The following is a 17,661-nucleotide window of genomic DNA, read 5'->3' as shown; positions in this document are numbered from 1 at the left end:
GTGCTGTTACTGCAAGATGAGTGTGCATTAGCTATCCGGCTATGAACATGAGTGGCGGGCATGTACCTTCATCTGGGAAGCTAACCCATATCACCCACAGGAAGCAGCACAATGCCTAGCTATCTCCTGCTAACTGTCCCATGGGCCTTATCTCCACTTAAGATGCTATACACAGAGCTATTCCAGACACATCTTGTGCACCAGGAAGGCTGGACTATGTAGAACAACTGTTTAGCTTTAGGGGAAGGATGCACAAGTTTAGGAGGATGGGACGTCCAATCTTGTGGTCATGGCACTGGATGGACACCAAGTGCAGAGGAGCTGGGTTTTCTTTTCATCTCTGCTGCTGGCACACTGTGCAACCTTGGGCATGCCTCTAGATCCAAATGGACTATTACAGCAAACTGGGACAGCTGAACTCAACCGTGCTCCAGCCACTCCCTTCCTCAGCTCCCAACGAGCTTGCTCCCAATAAGCCCTTGCTCCCAATGAGCTCCCAACGAGCCCTCTGTGCTGTGATAGGAAGTGGTGTAGAGGCAGCATAGCCAGATATAACCTATCTAGGGCTTTAATTCAGAAAAGTCCCCAGGGAACTTGATCCACTGAGTTTCCCTATTCCCTACCTTGCCAGGCTAGGGCAAAGAGAGAGAGAGGGGGGTCTGATGGATCTTCAAAATACTCTGCAGCCCCTTCGTCAAAGTCCCCATTGGCACACTCCTTTTTCTTTAGATCCTCCTGTAGCCTCATATAGCATTGATCAGATAGTTATGCTGAAATAAGCCCATTTTTCATAGTCGGTAACAGCAGTGACTACTGCCTGGGTAAAGTGAACAATATACACATCCAGATGGAGAAATGTGAATTCACTTGTGTTTGACCAGGGCAGTGAGGCTGCTGGGGTAAAAGCCCAAAATAACAGCACTAGCAAACAAAACACAAACAGCTGGCAGGTTCTCTGCAAGTTCTCCAGTAAAGATGCATGATGTGGGGAGGAAGGTCTATTAAACAAGGCACTACACAGATGCTTCTGTTTTATGAGTATGTTGTTTGCACAGGAATGCCACCGATGGATATCCAGAGGGCAAACCCTGGCACTAATGGGTACCTTATGGCACTAAAGCAAAAACAAACAGGAACCGCCTGGCACTTTAGCTTTGTCTCAGCACTTAATTTGCTGTGAGATTCTCTGTCAAGTGGGCATGACATAAAAGCTGTTCAGGAAGTTAGCTGGTTGCTTTCCAATTCCAGCCTGAGCCTGGGCAGGAAATAGCTCTGTCTCTGAGACACTGTTTTCTTTTTACATCAGCTACAGAAAGATAAACCGCCCCCATTTCTGCTGCATTCATCACTCTCTCACAGGTGTCTGCAAGAAGCTGAGATGCAGCTTCAAGTATGCATGTACCGGTGTAGATCAGCAACAGCAGAGGAGGACAATTATAGATCAGGCCCCCAGTTCTTCCAGAGTCCAGATCATATGCTGTGTGCTAACCCTGCAGCCTGAAAACTGGGATAAGAAACAGCTACTATGCGGTACTACATACATCATGAATACAGTCCTGAACCAGCACTCTTAATGGGGCTGGTGATAGTTTATAGCCAATATACAGAACTGCCATCCAGGCTTTCTTGAAGCATAAATTATTCAATTGCATTTCATCCAGGTGAGGCCTGAGATATTAGATCTTAAAAAGTATGCCTTTCTGATTATCTCCTTTCTCTCCACAAATTCTACATTGGATTTTGCTATAATTTTAAGAGGCTATCCTGAGAGCTGGTACAGCTTTATATTACCTGAAAGCTAGGCTTGTAGCTGTAGCTTTCATTTCATATAGAGCATTACTATCTAAACCTAGCATTTCATGAACTAGTGGGTACCAACACCTGGTCAGAGGTAAAGTAGCAAGAAAACCGCAATGGTAACCAGAGTGGTATGATTTTAAACAGATAACCTGGAGCCAGGTATGGGCCAGAAAACTCTTCCAATTCCTGGTCCTGAAGTAGCCATCTGATATTTATCAGTCATCTGATAAATAATAGTGCCACAGGACCCTGTTGTTGGCCTAGTGCTGTTTAACATTTCCATTAATGACCTGGATGCAGTAATAACAAACTTTCTAATCAAGTGTGCAGATGACAAAGCCCTGTGAGGGCTTGAGAACCCTTTGGAAAATAGAATCAGAATTCAAAAGGATTTTGGCAAATTGGAGAATTGGGCTAGAGATAACAAAATGAACAAAGACATGCAAAGTATGAGATTTGGGGAAGTAAACCTAGTGCACAAATGCAGAAGGAGAGAGAGCTGGCTAGGCAGTGGCATATCTGAGAAGGATCTGGGGGTCTTGGTGGATCAACATGAGCCAAAAATGTGATGCAGACATGAAAAAAGCAAATGCTGGACTGCATTAACAGAAGTATTGTATGCAAAACACAAGAGGTGATAGTACCACTCAACACAGTGCTGACTAGGCCTCAGCAGGAGTACTGTATGCAGTTCTGGGCTCTGCATTTTCAGAAGGGTGTGGAGAAACAGGAGGTGATCCAGAAGCAGGTAACAAAGATGAAAAAAAGGATTGAAGTACAAGCCACGTGAGGAAAAGTTGGGAGAAATAGGTATATTTACTTTGAAGAAAAGAAGATTAATGGGAGACAGTATAGCAGTCTTTCAGATGTTTGAAAACTGCTAAAAGAAGAGGGAAGAAAGACTGTTCTTGCCGCAGAGGGCAAGACAAAAAGTAATGGGATTTAAACTGCAGCAAAGTAAATTTAGACTACATCTATGGAAAAAGTGTCCTAACTTAATAAGAGCAATAGGACAATAGAACAAGCTGCCTCTTTCACTGGCAGTTTTCAAGAAGAAACTGGATAGGCATCTCTCTGTGATGGTTTTGAAGCAAGTATATTCGACTGTAAAGTCACCACAGAAACTACTGTTCTCAACAGGCTGCTGGGGAAAGGGGAAGGAAGTGGAGGGGGAGCCAGGTTTGAAGAGAGAGAAACAGCAGCTGGTGAGATGCATGCTGAGACCCAGGATCTGCAGCAGGGCTGACTGCAAGGCACAGCAGCACGGCTCAGAGTGGGAGCCTGGGTATCAGTGCCAAAGCAAGTAAGTTTGGTGCCTGGGACAACACCTACAGCAGCAGCCTGCTTAGCCCCTCGCACAGATCCCTGGGCCACATGCCCCCCCATGCTTGCCTGGGGGTGGTGTGGGGCTTGCAGCAGCAAGGAGCTTCCCAGCCCCGCTCTGCCCTGCCATGCCAGGACCCACCCGCTGGGCTGTGAAGACCCAAGCGTAGGGCAGCATGGCAGGGAGCCCGAGCCTGCAGCAGGAAGCCTGCATCTGCCCTTGCCTCTGCCCCGAGTACAGATGTGGGGAGCATGGGTTCCCCTACCCCCTGGAAGTGCTCCACCCCCCCGCCCACGCCTGCAGCAGGCAGCCCACACCTGCCCACCCCATGGACTCCACTCCAGCTGCACTGCCATCACAGAGGACATTTGCTGCTACTCTGTCCTCTATTGATATGAAATCTGATGCCTTTATGCATTGGGTTTCATATCAACAGAGGACAGAGGACAACTAGACTGTCCTCTATGATGGCCACCCAAGCTGCCTGTGGGGACGCAGGAGCTGGGCTCCACACTCCACTCCGCTGCAACAGCCGCCGTCTCCTGCAAGTGGCAGCTGGACTTGGGTGCTGCTGCAGGCGGCTGCAGACCCAGGTCCTTGGCCCTATAGCCCTGGCAGCTGGGCACCCCCGCAGCAGGGCTGGAGAGATGGGGAGGGGGAGAGTGAGGGGCCTGGACCTGCATTCTTTGAGCGAAGGAGACAGGGAAAGCTCTGATTTTCCATAATAAAAAACCTAAAATCAAATACCAACATTTATAAGTATTTAGAATTTATTTTAGTATAATGATTGGGGCACTGCTAGGCTTCCAAACTGCTTTAACATTGTAAATGTATCAATAAAACATTGTGTTCAACTGAAAGCTATATATACAGTGGCATTTCATCTTAATTGTGGATTTGGGGGTTTTGATTTGAGAATTTGCAATTTTTTTTTTATCAGAGAAAATCAGGATCCCTGATCATAAGCCAATTCAATAGGGCTTGAAATAAGGCTTTTTTGTTATATTGCAGCAATTTTTATTCCATTTACTGCCAGAACCAGGAAGTACAAAGCACAAAAAGAAAAACAAAACATGGATTTGTTCCACGTTTCCCAAAACCTCTGTAGAAAGATCTGTTCTATCAAAGCAGAAGGTACCTTGAAAACACAAAGTGGCCTGAAAATTACCCAAAATAAGCATTTTTCATCACCGCGTTCTATCCTAAACAACTGCATGCCATTATTCAAAGGCATCATCTCCATGTTTCACTGCCAAAAAAAAAAAAGCTGTTCAAACAAAGTAAGCCTTTTAAAGCCACAGCCCCAAAAGAACATCACCACTATATGTCAGAAATCACCACCCAGCAAAACTTCCTTAAACCCAAGGCGCCCTGAGAGGGTGCAGCTCCGAGGTGTTTGCTCTCGTGGAGAATGAATCAGCATGTGTCAACACTGGATACAGTCGGCTGAACACACAAACACTGTTTCTCTGGTATTTATCTTCAACAGCTGTTATAGGACTGAGCTATTCCAACATGTGTCACCAGCATGGCTGAAATTCAAATCAGGGGTAATAAGCTTAAGAAAACATTGGAGATGTATTTGGGGAAGCACCATGGGTCATACAGGACAATGAGCTCAAGGACTGCCCAGATGACTCCCATGAAATGCTGTGACATCACAGGCAAATCCCATTACATGTTGAATGTCCTGAAGCAAAGATTTTTTGTTTCAGATCAACAAAACTAAACCCAATTGTTTCCATTCAACACAACCAATCTTTTCGATATTTTCATTTCGTACAATATTTTGATATTTGACTTTTCAGCCCCATTCACAATGAAAACAGATGTTGAAATATTGGACTTTTCCACAGGATGGATGGTTTTTGTGCAGCTCTGGTTATCAGTTTCAAAGAGAAAAATTCAGAATAGTTCCACTTGAGTAAAGGGTCACTGCAGTCTTTCCTCTTCTGTTTCAATAAAATGCCTCTCATTGGGGTTTTTTCATATAAGGTAAAAGCAAACCCACTTCAAATAGGATAGAATTTATTACATGAAAAGATCATTGGAGAAATGAATAATGTGTTTCCCCATACCATGAAATAATTCAGACCCTATTCATACAAATCAAGGAAGGCAGACAATATATCATTTAAGACACCTAGTTATGCAGCATCTCAAACAAGAATTTTTCCTAGACAGATTCACTTTGCCTCACACTGTAGTCCCTAATGCAGAATTGAAGGATTTATCTGTCTATAATAAATCAGAATATTGCTCCATCTAACCTGGCATCATCCCTTCAGCACTAGCCAGTACTTGTTTCTTTAGAGAAAGTGAAAAGACTTATCTGCCTCACCATTTCTTCGGTGCCATATGAACTCTTTCCAGCTCCTACTGAAGGAAAGAAAAGGTTTCAAGAACTTGAATGGCAGTTGGGCCAGGCCTTAAATGGGAACAAATTCCTTCTGTAGGGATAATTATGGACTAATGCATGACATTTATAGCTTAAAACATTTTCCAGCCAACACACACATATGCAGATATTAGCAAGGAAATTACCAAGCCCTTTAAGAAAATCAATCCATGATCTAAAACTCTATGACTTCTTACAGCAGTAAATATAACTGGCCAGTGGCCACATCTTGCATGAAGAGATGCTTCTTTTTGTCTGTCCTAAATTTAATGTTACTGAGTCACTCCTCAGCCTTCCATGAGAAGATCTGCCTTGGTCTCCTCTTCTGAGTATCTTCACATTTATTAACTCCTCTTTTACAGCTGGCAAAATCAAGAAACAGAAAAGCAAATGGGCATGGTCAGACACAGGCTTAAGGATATTAATCATGGATCCCAATTCCCACCTGCTCTGCCAAACTTATTATATTATGAGACCCAGGGAAAAGGAAGCTGCACCACTATTGTGACGCGTGGATGGATACTGATTTTCGCTATAGAAAGGATTACATGTTTTAGCACAATACATATAGCCACTCCCTTTCTGGTCTCTGGTAATCCCCCAAAGTTGCAGTGATGCCCCTGGAAGAATGAAATGTTGAGCACTTGCATGCCAAGCATATGCTGTCATTACATCTGTTTGCTCTAGGCATTGCAACCAGCTCCCAGGAGTCTTTGGCTACTGGGGCATGGAAAAACACAATGAAATTCCTAATGCAATGGTTGTCAGCCAGGGTGCCGTGGCCCCCTAGGGTGACTTGAGGTCCTTTCAAGGATGCTGCTGGGTGTGACTCAGTACTAGCACTGCTAGGTGTGCAAACATGATTCACAGGATAAACCTCGAGATTTCAAACAGAAAAACATGCTGAGAGTTAAATGTTCTGCCCTGTTGTGGTCTTTCTGAGTTTTCTGCAGCAGAAGAATTACTCTATTCTTTTTTCTGTAGTCAAAAAAATGAGTGAAAACTAAGTTGGCATTTTCTTAAGTCCATTGGGGGGCGAGGGGGAGTGGGGTGCTCAATACATCAAAGGGGACCTTGAGTCTAAAAAGGTTGCAACCCTCTGCCCTAAAGTTTTCATTCCCCAGCCTACTTCGTAGGAGAGAAATACTTTTGCTAACCACTTTGTCTACACTATGGTTTGCTGATAGTCCTGGCTAAAACCTCTGTCAGCAGAGCAATGAAGTTGTGGAATTGTTTAGCTTGTATATCAGATATCCTGAGCTATGGGGAAGCAGGGTAATTTGGAGAATAAGTCCACTACAAGAAGACTGAGCTACAATGGGAGATTTGCTCAAAGGCTGTTTCTGTAGCCCTTGCCTGCACTGGATAGATTTTACTTGCCTCCAACATACAATTTACTATCTCAGACTCCCAATAGCCAGTTCCCAAAAGACAGGCTTCCATGTCACAGCAAAACACCCACAACTGGCACCCTTTTGGCAGTCTCAGGCTCAAAAAAGAATGAGCCAGGGAGAGGAAACAGTATCTAGAGCCCTCCAAGTTAGGACTTAGGCACACAGATAAAAAAGAGATCTTTGTCACTGCCTGCTCATTTCCTGCGATCAAGAGCTCCCGTCTCCACGGCTGCCACTCCGACCATTGCAGGCTGCCAAAACAAAAGAAACAAGCAATCCCGAGCAAACCCAGTGAAAAGATCGCACGGTTCAAAAAGGCTGGCACGCCTGGAAATGCCAATCCTGTTCCTTTGAAAGCAGCTACAGCAATGACTGAACATGGGGAACGTGTTTTCTTTCATACTTGACATTTACAAAGGTGCTTCTCTGTAAAGCAAGTCTCAGAGGGTGACTCTCACATGCACAGAGACTCGGGAATGAGAATTTTGCAAAAGAAATGTAGACGCATCCTCAGCCGGCCTAACACAACATAGCTCCACTCTTTTTCCAGCTGATTTATACCAGCTGGGAATCAGGTCACTTACCTGGCTGATGTTTTCCTTTTCAGTCCTTGAATATATACTTGCTAGCCTTCAGGTTTTCTCCATCTTTCCTCCTCCCCTTGCTCTTTGGCTTGATGTGTGATGTCATGATGGACTGTGCTGCATGCTGTGTGACCTAGCGCAGTCTAAGGGTGCAAATGCATCAGGACAAGAACGCGCCTGACAATTTGCAAAGGTATACAAACAGAGAATGTGTGCATGCACATACGTGTGCGTGCACACGAGCAAATTTTATTCCATGCCATTGCGGGAGCCAAAAGTATTTCTTTTGTGATGCAAAAATGTTCTTTGAATAAAGAATTAAAGATTCTGCTTGAAAAGTAGGACTGAATGGATGCACAACCTACATGCTAACCACTGAGCAGAGTGAATAAAATTCACCTATTAAGAATATAGTCAAGTCAGCTCTACTTCAAGCCTGAATATTTCAGTGGATAAAGGGAAACGTTCACCATTCTTAGGTTCGAGGCCCCTGCACTTTGCACACTGGAGCACCTGTGAGCACAGGCAGACGATACGGCAGAGTGGCACCTGTGACTGCAGGGGACTAGACATAGCAAATGCAAGGAAACAGACTCAGTGGCCCAGTCTTACGTTCTTGTGATATTATAAGGGAAGTCCCTAGGCTCCAGCATGAGGTTCAAGGCTGCAGATTTTTCTCCCATCGCAACAGAGTAACTGAAATGCCAAACTGTGTTACAAGTGCTTTGGTCCTGACATGCCACCTTGTGGCTCTCCATTAGCAGTCTGACATTTGAGTTGGGGAATGCACGGGTATAAACAGCATCCTGTGTTAGCTGGTTGTGGGAAGGTTTCAGAGTCACAGGCTAACCCTCACAGCACTGGCTTCATGAATTTTGTAAAATGTTTACGAGGAACTACAGCAAAAGCAAAGCAGAACAAGGACTGACTGGGGAAAAAAAATGCTACAACAGAAGCTGACCAAGGGAAATGTCTATAGTTACAGGATGAAGACAATCAGAGGAGAATCTGGGCCTGCTCATCATATTGGGGGTCTGTGACAAAGCAGGCAAATAAATGCAGGTCTCAAGCCCTCGCCATCCAGCCGTTAAATCATTCTTCCTCTTGCCGCAGCTCATTTTAATCATAACAAAACCTCGGGTCACATTCACATAGACAATCATTTTCACTGCCTCAAAGCAAAGCTGCTCTACAGCCCCATCTGCTCCCAGTGAGAGCTGTACATGAAAACCAGCTTTCCAGAGCTTTCACATGTAACATGGCTATAAACCACACCACAGTACCAGTAAGAGGTCTGTGGATTAGTAGCATAAAAAAGACAGCAATAGATTTGTTCTGCCATTCTTCATAGCTGTGCAGCCACCATAGATTTCTCTGCTGCATTTATGGGAGCTCGAATTTATCACCTTAATGTGCTACTCATCATCGCCATATGCCATCCTAAAGATCCAGCTTGGAACTGACGGCTCGGTGTTTATTCTGAATGTCAGCTAGGCAAAAACTGGCCAAATCCAGCAAAGGCTGTGTTTAGCTGCCTTGCCAAGGGCAGAGCAGAGAAACTTGATCACCTAACCAGAACCCCCCCAAACCAACCCTCTTTGCTCTGAGGAGCAAGCAGACATTTCTATGTCTGGAGCAGCTCACTTAGTACATGCCATGCCAACTTTATTGACCATAACTGGGATAAGAATAAATGAGGAAACCCCAACATCCACCAGCCCCTCCTGCCCACTTGTTCCCAGAGGGGAATACTGCATACACAGTCCCAGATCTGAAATCACCATCTCACTGGCCCTCACCAAGCCACATCCTTCACCTCTGCATGGTGATGCAAGTAGTAGGGAAGGAGCTGAGCTCTGAGCCAACTTCCCAGGGACCAGTTAATGCTAGCAGCAATAATGTAACCAGGGAGGGGTGAATGAGGCACCAACCCTAGGAGCTGACTATTGAAGGGGCACCAGAATCATGTCCCCAAGGAGTCTTGGCCACAGCAGGGGCAGCCCTCAACCCAGCAGTGCATCGGGAGGGGGGAAGTGGGCAATGGGATAGCAGAAAGGTGCCCCCTGACCCATGGAGAGTGTCTACCACAATAGCCATGCACCCAATAGCATATGAGGGGGAGTGAACAGGATGCCAGGCTTGGCTACCAGGGAGCCCATGCCACAGGGCTGCTGCCACCACAGCATCACTGGCAGTAGCATCTGCTGCCTTCACTGTGTAGAAAGCAGCAGCAGGTAAGACTTCAATCCCTCTTCCTTCCCCTCGCCCCCACCTCTTCTCCACTGGTGCATACTCTCCCCCAACCCAGCTCCAAACTCCAGGAGCTCGCTACGCCTCCAACCAGCGGGGCTCAGCTCGGCAGACAAACACGACAGGGTTCTACCATATTCTGTTTCCAGGTCCACAGAGACAGGGTCTGATTGTATGACTGGCCTGCGCAGAGCCACGCTCTCCCAGAGGAGCTTGTCAGGAGCTCACCCACACTGGGGACGAGCGTTGCATATACAGCACCACCTCATTTGGTGAGATGCATTGCACAGCAGCAGAACACTAATGCAGCCAGGCACCTGGGGCATAGGGGAAGCGGCAACTTCTGACTGCCGGTGTGGTTATAACAGATGGCTGCAGGCAGCACCCAGGTTTTTTCACCCCCCCATGTCAGTTGTCTAGTCATCCTGCCCTAGCTTTGCCACTGCTGTGCAGCCTATTACCCCATGAACAGCTGTCCAGCTCTATGGGCTGATGCCACAGCAATTGCAATCAGCCTGCAGATTACATGAAGACTAATCATTTGCCTTCTGCTAGCAGCATAAGTCACATCACCCCCCTGGATCAAATGGTGCTGTCCATAGCACTGGTATAAATTTGGATTAATTACTGATTTCAGTAGAGCTGCTCCAGAGATGAGGATCAGACTGCAGATTTGGCCAGTTCTAATAAGATGTTCAACTTCTCACAACAATCCTCCAAAACTAAATTTGCTCCCTGAGCTAAAATAAATCATCTTGAAAGATAGCTGGATGGTGCATACAAATAAAATCCCCAAACAGATACAAAGCATCTAAATCCAGAAACTTCAGAGGGTCAAATCCTCCTCGCTGCAGGCAGATTTTGGTCCAAGGAAACTGTTTCTCCTTCTAATTTATCTTGTTATATTGACTTATAAAACAGTCCCTTGATGTTACCGTATTCACTCACATACCACACACAACTTTTTCCCAAAAATCAGTTTTCCAAAACTGATTTTCTTTGCTGAAACAGAAACCTAAAGACATGGTATTGCACCGGCACTCCCAGCTGCCCCCCTGCCCATTGCCTAAGGCAATCTAAGTTATCAAGAATCAATCTAAGTTATGCAGAGTTCTGTAAGTGGCTCAGCTTAGATTAGTAGCGAACAAAATGCACGTTTGCCCTTTGGTGGGGAAGGCAAATTTTAGACCAAGTTACGCCATTTTTAAACCAGTCTGTGTATGCCAAACCTCTGTTCTGTTACGGGTAAAGACCAGTTTCCGCTCACTTCTACTGGCAAAAGTGTAATGTCTGTACCTGGCCTGAGAGACACCAACTTCACCATGTGAGCTCAGATCACTTAGGCTTATGAGAAATGGCTTCTACCAAATTCTACTCTCCTTCAGATCAGTGCAAATCCAAAGCAACTCTATTACTCTTGGACTGAGTTACTCTGGATTAACTCAATTATGAAAGAGGATTTTGGCTCCTGGTACCTAAATCAATTCTGTAAAATTGAACTAAAGCAATAAAATGCTCTAACAAATAGATATGGGATCTAAGTCAAGTTATCATGAAGTAAACATGATACCCACTGTCTTCTCTCCCAGCAGAAAGTTTACAACCTTTCCTAGGAAAAAGCAGAGCAAAGTGTAGAAACCCATTGCATCCCACCACCAAAAAAAGTAGTTCTGCTTGAGCAAGAACAGCAGGACTCTGTCAATTTGGAGCTGTGGGCAAGGTACCCAAGCCCCTGTTCTTTATGCAGCTAAGTAAGAACCTGCTCTGGCTTATCTTCTTGATCTGTGTATACCAAGCTCCTTAACATCATTGCAGCAAAGAGCATGCAAATTGTGGGGGCCGTGATTGCTAAGCGCTAGATAGATTGTGGGCGGTGACCCCTTGCACTAATGAATTACTCAAACAAATAGTCCCAGTAAGTTCTTGAGCGAGGGCATGCTCACTGAGGCAAGGTATCCCAAACTGCTCCTAAGAAACTACATTTTTTAAACAGCAGTGAACAGGAAACAAAAATTCTTAAGGGAGAATAAAATATGCTTACAAAGAGGCAAACCTTTTTCCTCATTTATAGTTTAACTGAATTAACGATCCTTCCTCAAAGACATTTAAAGAATGTTAAACAACATGAATATAACCCACCACTAAACAACCCCAAAGTTAAGAAGCAATTCAGGTCTTTAAACCGCTCTTAGAAGTAATATTCTTCTCTTTTGGTATATCTTACATACTTATTATGGAAATATAGAATGCACATTACTTTGGTTTTTCCTTCTCCATTCTCCTTGTCTCCTCTTCTGTATAGTTTCAATAATCTGTTAGTTAGTTGGTCTTCAGCAGCTAATCCAGGGGCATGCTATACTTCTTCTCACAACTGGCATAGGATTCTCTCTGTGTTTATGATTAACCCACCAAGATATCTGCCATGGCAGGGTGGAGCTGTTTAACTACTGAATTACATGCAGCACTCTTTCCTTATTCTCAGTAAGATTTTTCCAGAGCAACAAGGTCTAACTCTAGTTAACTATTTCATGAAGCCACACCAAGCTCAACAGTTGTGGCTAAAAGGACTTCTTCAAATGCACATTTTTTTAGTCCTTTTCCGCCGCTCCACACACTGAATTTTTATTGCAAACAAATCCAAGGACTAAAAGTGAAAAATGATTTCACTAGAATGTTTTGGGAATCTCACATAGCTTTGATATTGAGCAATTAGTATGGTCAAACCTGGATCCAGATTCATATGGAAGGTTCTAGAAACATTAATGCAGTGCAGAGATGTTTTTCTTTCATTAACAGTTTTGCATTATTCAAATACTTGTTACTCTGCTGCCGTATCTCCCTTCTCTCCATATACACACATACTCTCCTCATTCATACTTTGCCAATTTAAGAAGCCACCTTCATTCATGCAAACTTGCCAGCGAGGTCAAAAACACTTTTGGCCAGGGTACCAAACGCTAGCAGAGTGAATAAGCCTGAAGGCAGCATAAATTCAGTGTCCTCAGTATCGGAGACAGAAGTTAGAAATCTGGAATGAGGAGACTCGCACATATTTTGCGTTCTACTCCCCATCCTGACATGTGACGTCAAAGTTTCATGTCCTCTCTGGTCTTACAGATTACCCATCTGCAATACACACGCAGTATAACTGGAAACAATTTTAGTTATTTATTTCTCCATGGCATCGGTATGTACAATTTGAAACGATCAGATGACTCACATGGCAGAGCCCCAGAAGATGGATCAAGCCCAGGCCATCTGAGTCAAGCTGCGGTAGAATAAAACACCTCCCGATTAAAGGACAATCTAACATCAAGTCGTGGCAGGAAAGAATCGGGTAACCACTTAGCCAGCTAAATCCAACAGACTTGAGTGCCCATGGCACAGTCAGGTCAGGCACAGGACTGACAGGCTCCAAGGCCCTATCCCATACTGCACCAAGAGATATGATAGGTCTGCCAGGATTTCCTTCTTTGTGGATTTTAGGGAGCATGTGAAAAGTCTCTGGGTTAAGTAGTGAGGGAATCAAGGTCTTCAGTTTTTCTTGTAGTTCTGATGGAAATGATTTGATTGTAGTTTTGAGTTTCACGGTAAAAAGTGAAATAGGATCTTCTTCTAGTTTTTTGTATTAGGTGGTTTCTGTTTGCTTCATTTATGTAGTCTTCAAACAAGGGAGGAAAGTGGATCCGGAAAACTACAGGCCCATCAGCCTGACCTCTATCCCAAGGAAGGTCTTAGAAAAGATTATAAAAGAGGCCATCCTTAATAGACTGGCTCATGTCAACATCCTGAGGGATAGCCAGTATGGGTTTGTTGTGGGTAGGTCTTGCTTGACCAATCTTATTTCCTTTTATGAGCAGGTGACCTATCACCTGGACAAGGACGAAGAGATTGATGTCCTATATCTTGACTTCAAAAAAGCTTTTGATCTGGTATCCCATGATCACCTCTTGGCAAAACTGGCTAACAGCAGCCTTGGGTCCACCATGATCTGCTGGCTGGGGAAATGGCTCTGCGGTAGGACCCAGAGGGTGGTAGTTGATGGAAGATAATCCTTGTGGTGCCCTGTGATCAGTGGGGTCCCTCAAGGCTCTGTCCTTGGACATATTTTTGTTCAGCATCTTCATTAACAATGTAGACACTGGTATCAGAAGCGGACTGGCCAAGTTCACCGATGATACCAAAATCTGGGGTAAAGCATACACACCTGAGAACAGGAGGGTGATCCAGAATGACCTTGACAGGCTCAGGAAATGGATGGATGAGAACCTGATGGTGTTTAACACCGAAAAATGCAAGGTTCTCCATCTTGGGAGGAAAAACCTGTAGCATCCTTATAAGCTTGGCAGTGCTACGCTGGCTAGCACTATGAATGAAAGGGATTTCGGGGTCATGATTGACCACAAGATGAACATAAGCCTTCAATGCAATGCTGCTGCTAGTAAAGCAAGCAAAACGCTGGCCTGCATTCATAGATGCTTCTTGAGCAAATCCTGGGACGTCATTCTCCCCTTGTACTTGGCCTTGGTGAGGCCGCAGCTGGAGTACTGCGTCCAGTTTTGGGCTCCACAATTTTAAAAGGATGTGGAGAAGCTTGAGAGAGTGCAGAGAAGAGCCACGCGCATGATCAGAGGTCAGGAAAACAGACAATACGATGACAGGCTGAGAGCCATGGCACCCTTCAGCCGAGAAAAGCGCAGGCTCGCGGTGATCCGATGGCCATCTATAAGTTTATCAGGGGTGACCACCAGGATCTGGGGGAACGTTTGTTCACCAGAGCGCCCCAAGGGATGACAAGGTCGAACGGTCACAAACTCCTGCGAGACTATTTCAGGCTGGACATAAGGAAGAATTTCTTTACTGTCCAAGTCCCCAAGGTCTGGAACAGTCTGCCAGCGGAGGTGGTTCAAGCACCTACATTGAACACCTTCAAGAGATATTTGGATGTTTATCTTGCTGGGATCCTATGACCCCAGCTGATTTCCTGCCCTTTGGGTGGGGGCTGGACTCGATGATCTTCCGAGGTCCCTTCCAGCCCTAATGTCTATGAAATCTATGAAATCATGGTTGAGGATACCTACAGCCCCTCCTTTATCTGCTGGTTTTATTACTACTCGGTGGTTGGATCTCAGAGATTCAATGGGCCTTCTCTCAGAGAGGGAGAGGGTGTTATGGTGGTGTGTGTTGTTGATTATTTCATTGCTCATTCTTTCCCTGAAGCAGTCAATATAGTGGTCAAAGTTAGAATTTTGTCCACTGTGAGGTGTCCAATATATATATATATTTTGGCTATACTTTCCTCAATGTTGTCAGAGGATGAAGTGTTGTTGGCAGTGGATTCATGTTGGTTGTGAAATTATTCCTTGAGACGGAAACTTGTATTAGGCTTTTATTTAAGACATTTAGACTCCTATGGCAAAGGGCAAGTATAGTTTAAGAAAGAGGACTGCCTTGCTAACTCAAACTAGACCAACCTGACGTCATTCTACTGATCAAATACAAAGACAGAGATGTGCTGAACTTGTTGGCTACAGAGGCAATTGTTTCCTCATTGAGAACAAACACATCCATGCTTCACTGCACTGCAGAGTTCTTCAGAAGGCACCCAACCTCATGTGAAAAAATGCTGCTCAGGGGAAAGGATTAAGAGACTGACACAAATAATCCCCATAATCACTAATCCATGATAAAAGTGCATTCAGATTAACTTTCCTGAGTGTCCCCATACAGACAAACCTTCGGTATCCTTCTCAGAGCCCTTTCCTGAAGTTTAAAAAAGTAAATGCCTCAGGACTGGGCAATGTCCCTACTATGAATGAAGCTGTATAACTCCCATGTGTTATAAACATGCAGCATGTAGATAGGTAAAATAAACAACAGAGGGATACAAAATTACACTAATTACAAAATATAAAAGAATGAGTTGAGCACAGCAAGGGGCAAACACCGGAGAAAAAAACATTCCTACCATCATCATGTCCTGTTCTCACCCCGTGTCTACAGAGATCGTCATCTTCAGTCGTAGGAACGAGCTTCTGAGTCTAGTTAAAATTTTGACAAGACAAAGCAAAGTACCACTGTCCACAGCTGTTTATATTGTGGAGTTTGGGATTATATTGCTGTGGTAAAAGCCCGTCATGGTTTTGTGAATCTATACAGGGTGGTGTAAAATATTTAACTACCCAAGAGAACATTTCATAAAGTACTTACCCAGATTTGAATGGGGGTCATCCTATCAAGGATCATCTTGCATGTAGGGCCACCCTGACAGGAAGGAGAGGTGTGGATGAGAATGAGTCAGCCACTGTGTGCATTTCTAGCTATCCCCATGCATCTCTTAAGTGTCTGATTGTTACTTAATATCCTGGAGAGCAACCACAGCCGGCTATATTTAAAATTCTTTTTCTATTGTGTAATAGAAGGAAGCTGTGTGCAAAACATGCCTGGATTTTAGATTGGGTTGCTCTTATCAATGATAAAGGTCACAATATGCTAAGGGCTTTCCAAACATTTAGGCAAGTTCCTGTTCTGGTGAAGTCCCACTCCCAAGGCAGCTGCAGTTAGAAGGAAAGGAAACAAGAACAGGTAATTTATACACAAATCAGCTCGATTCACTGGAAGCAAGGAGCTTGGCTGCACTGCAAAGGTTGAGAAGAGCACAATGGGAACCACACTTTGGATGGTACAAAACATGTCTACTCACTGAGAAGCCCTAAGGAAAGAATCAAGCACTGCGGTTTGGATCCTTTGTCTTTGTCCAGTTCTTCTTTTCAGCTCCTGTTATCCCTTCTCTGCCCAGCCTTCGTGAACTATACCGTTCATCTCTTTCTTTCATGAGTGTGCCTGTGCTGTCTTCCCTATTGCCTGGTGTGTTTGGAATGACCTTCCAAAATCCACTTGTCAGGGCTACTTTTCTTCCTTCAAGTCACCCTTGAAAATCCACTTGCACAGCATTGCCAACCAAAAATACATGCATTGCACCAAACCCCCTCTGTTTTACTCTGTTTTACTTCAGGAGTCACTCAGATGAGCTTATGAAACATGGAGGTGGCCAGGGTTCTCAGATCTATACCCGAGGTCTCGCCTGTGTCACACTGCACTTCATTTCCACGTGTCCTCTCTGCAGTGCTCAGAAATCTGGGACACTGCCCTCCTTCCTCCCCACCCCCCACCCACCTCCAAAACAGTGGTGCTGCTGCAGAGCAGCATGGTGCACCAGGCAGGTGGGCAGCAGTGATAAAAATAAAATGTAATTAATTGTGTTCTTTTATTTCAATTTGAATTGTACCACAGGCAAAGTGTGGGGTAGGGAATCAGCCAGGTCTACAAGGACAGACCAGGCTGGGGCCACAGTCCCAGGGTAGAGCCCAGAGCCTGGAGCCACCCCCAACCATGGGCTCCCAACAGCTGGTTGTGAGCAGGGACCCACTTCCCTCAGGGCACAGGTCCAAGCCACCCTGCCCCCACCATAACTGGAGTGGCTGCTCCCTGGTCCCAGCTCTGCTGGGCTGCGAGGAGGTGAACTTGTGCACATGTGAGCAGCCCAGGCTCACAGCAGTGCTCTCCCCCTACCCTGCCCTTCCCCCGCCAATCCCATCCCAGGCAGGAGGAACAGTGCCCCGCTCAGCCCACCCCCCGCCTCCAGCCACTGCTCAGGAGGAGCCAGACCAGGCATGTGAGGGTGAGATGGTGCCAATCCTGGACTTTTGCTTCAATTTTTACCAACTGGCTGGGATGCCAAGGCAGCCTATGAAATCGAGGTGTGTCCCGGCCAAACCAGGACTTATCGTCACCCTAGTTATAAGGCTTAAACCCCTTTAGGGACATATTTATTCAGGATTAGTGACTTTAATTTAATTTAGCTTACTCCATTGTGAAAGTGAACTAAATTAAATTGAGGCTGCTTTTAAT

The 17,661-nt window shown here is 45.0% G+C and overlaps 1 long non-coding RNA gene across 1 annotated transcript; it reads right to left on the bottom strand.

Moving 5' to 3' along the window:
* Positions 1-5,829: 5,829 nt before the first annotated feature.
* Positions 5,830-15,982, bottom strand: LOC149869610 (uncharacterized). Its single transcript, XR_016441507.1, has 3 exons — positions 15,961-15,982; positions 15,719-15,791; positions 5,830-5,884 (listed from the first exon to the last, which is right to left on the bottom strand). It is a non-coding gene; the product is annotated as an uncharacterized LOC149869610 (long non-coding RNA).
* Between the last annotated feature and the right edge of the window lie 1,679 nt (positions 15,983-17,661).

This window comes from Crocodylus siamensis, chromosome 3 (genome assembly GCF_052110815.1).
Source record: "Crocodylus siamensis isolate JL-2025a chromosome 3, ASM5211081v1, whole genome shotgun sequence".
NCBI classification, from domain to species: domain Eukaryota; kingdom Metazoa; phylum Chordata; order Crocodylia; family Crocodylidae; genus Crocodylus; species Crocodylus siamensis.
This window is presented reverse-complemented; position numbering and strand designations above follow the sequence as displayed.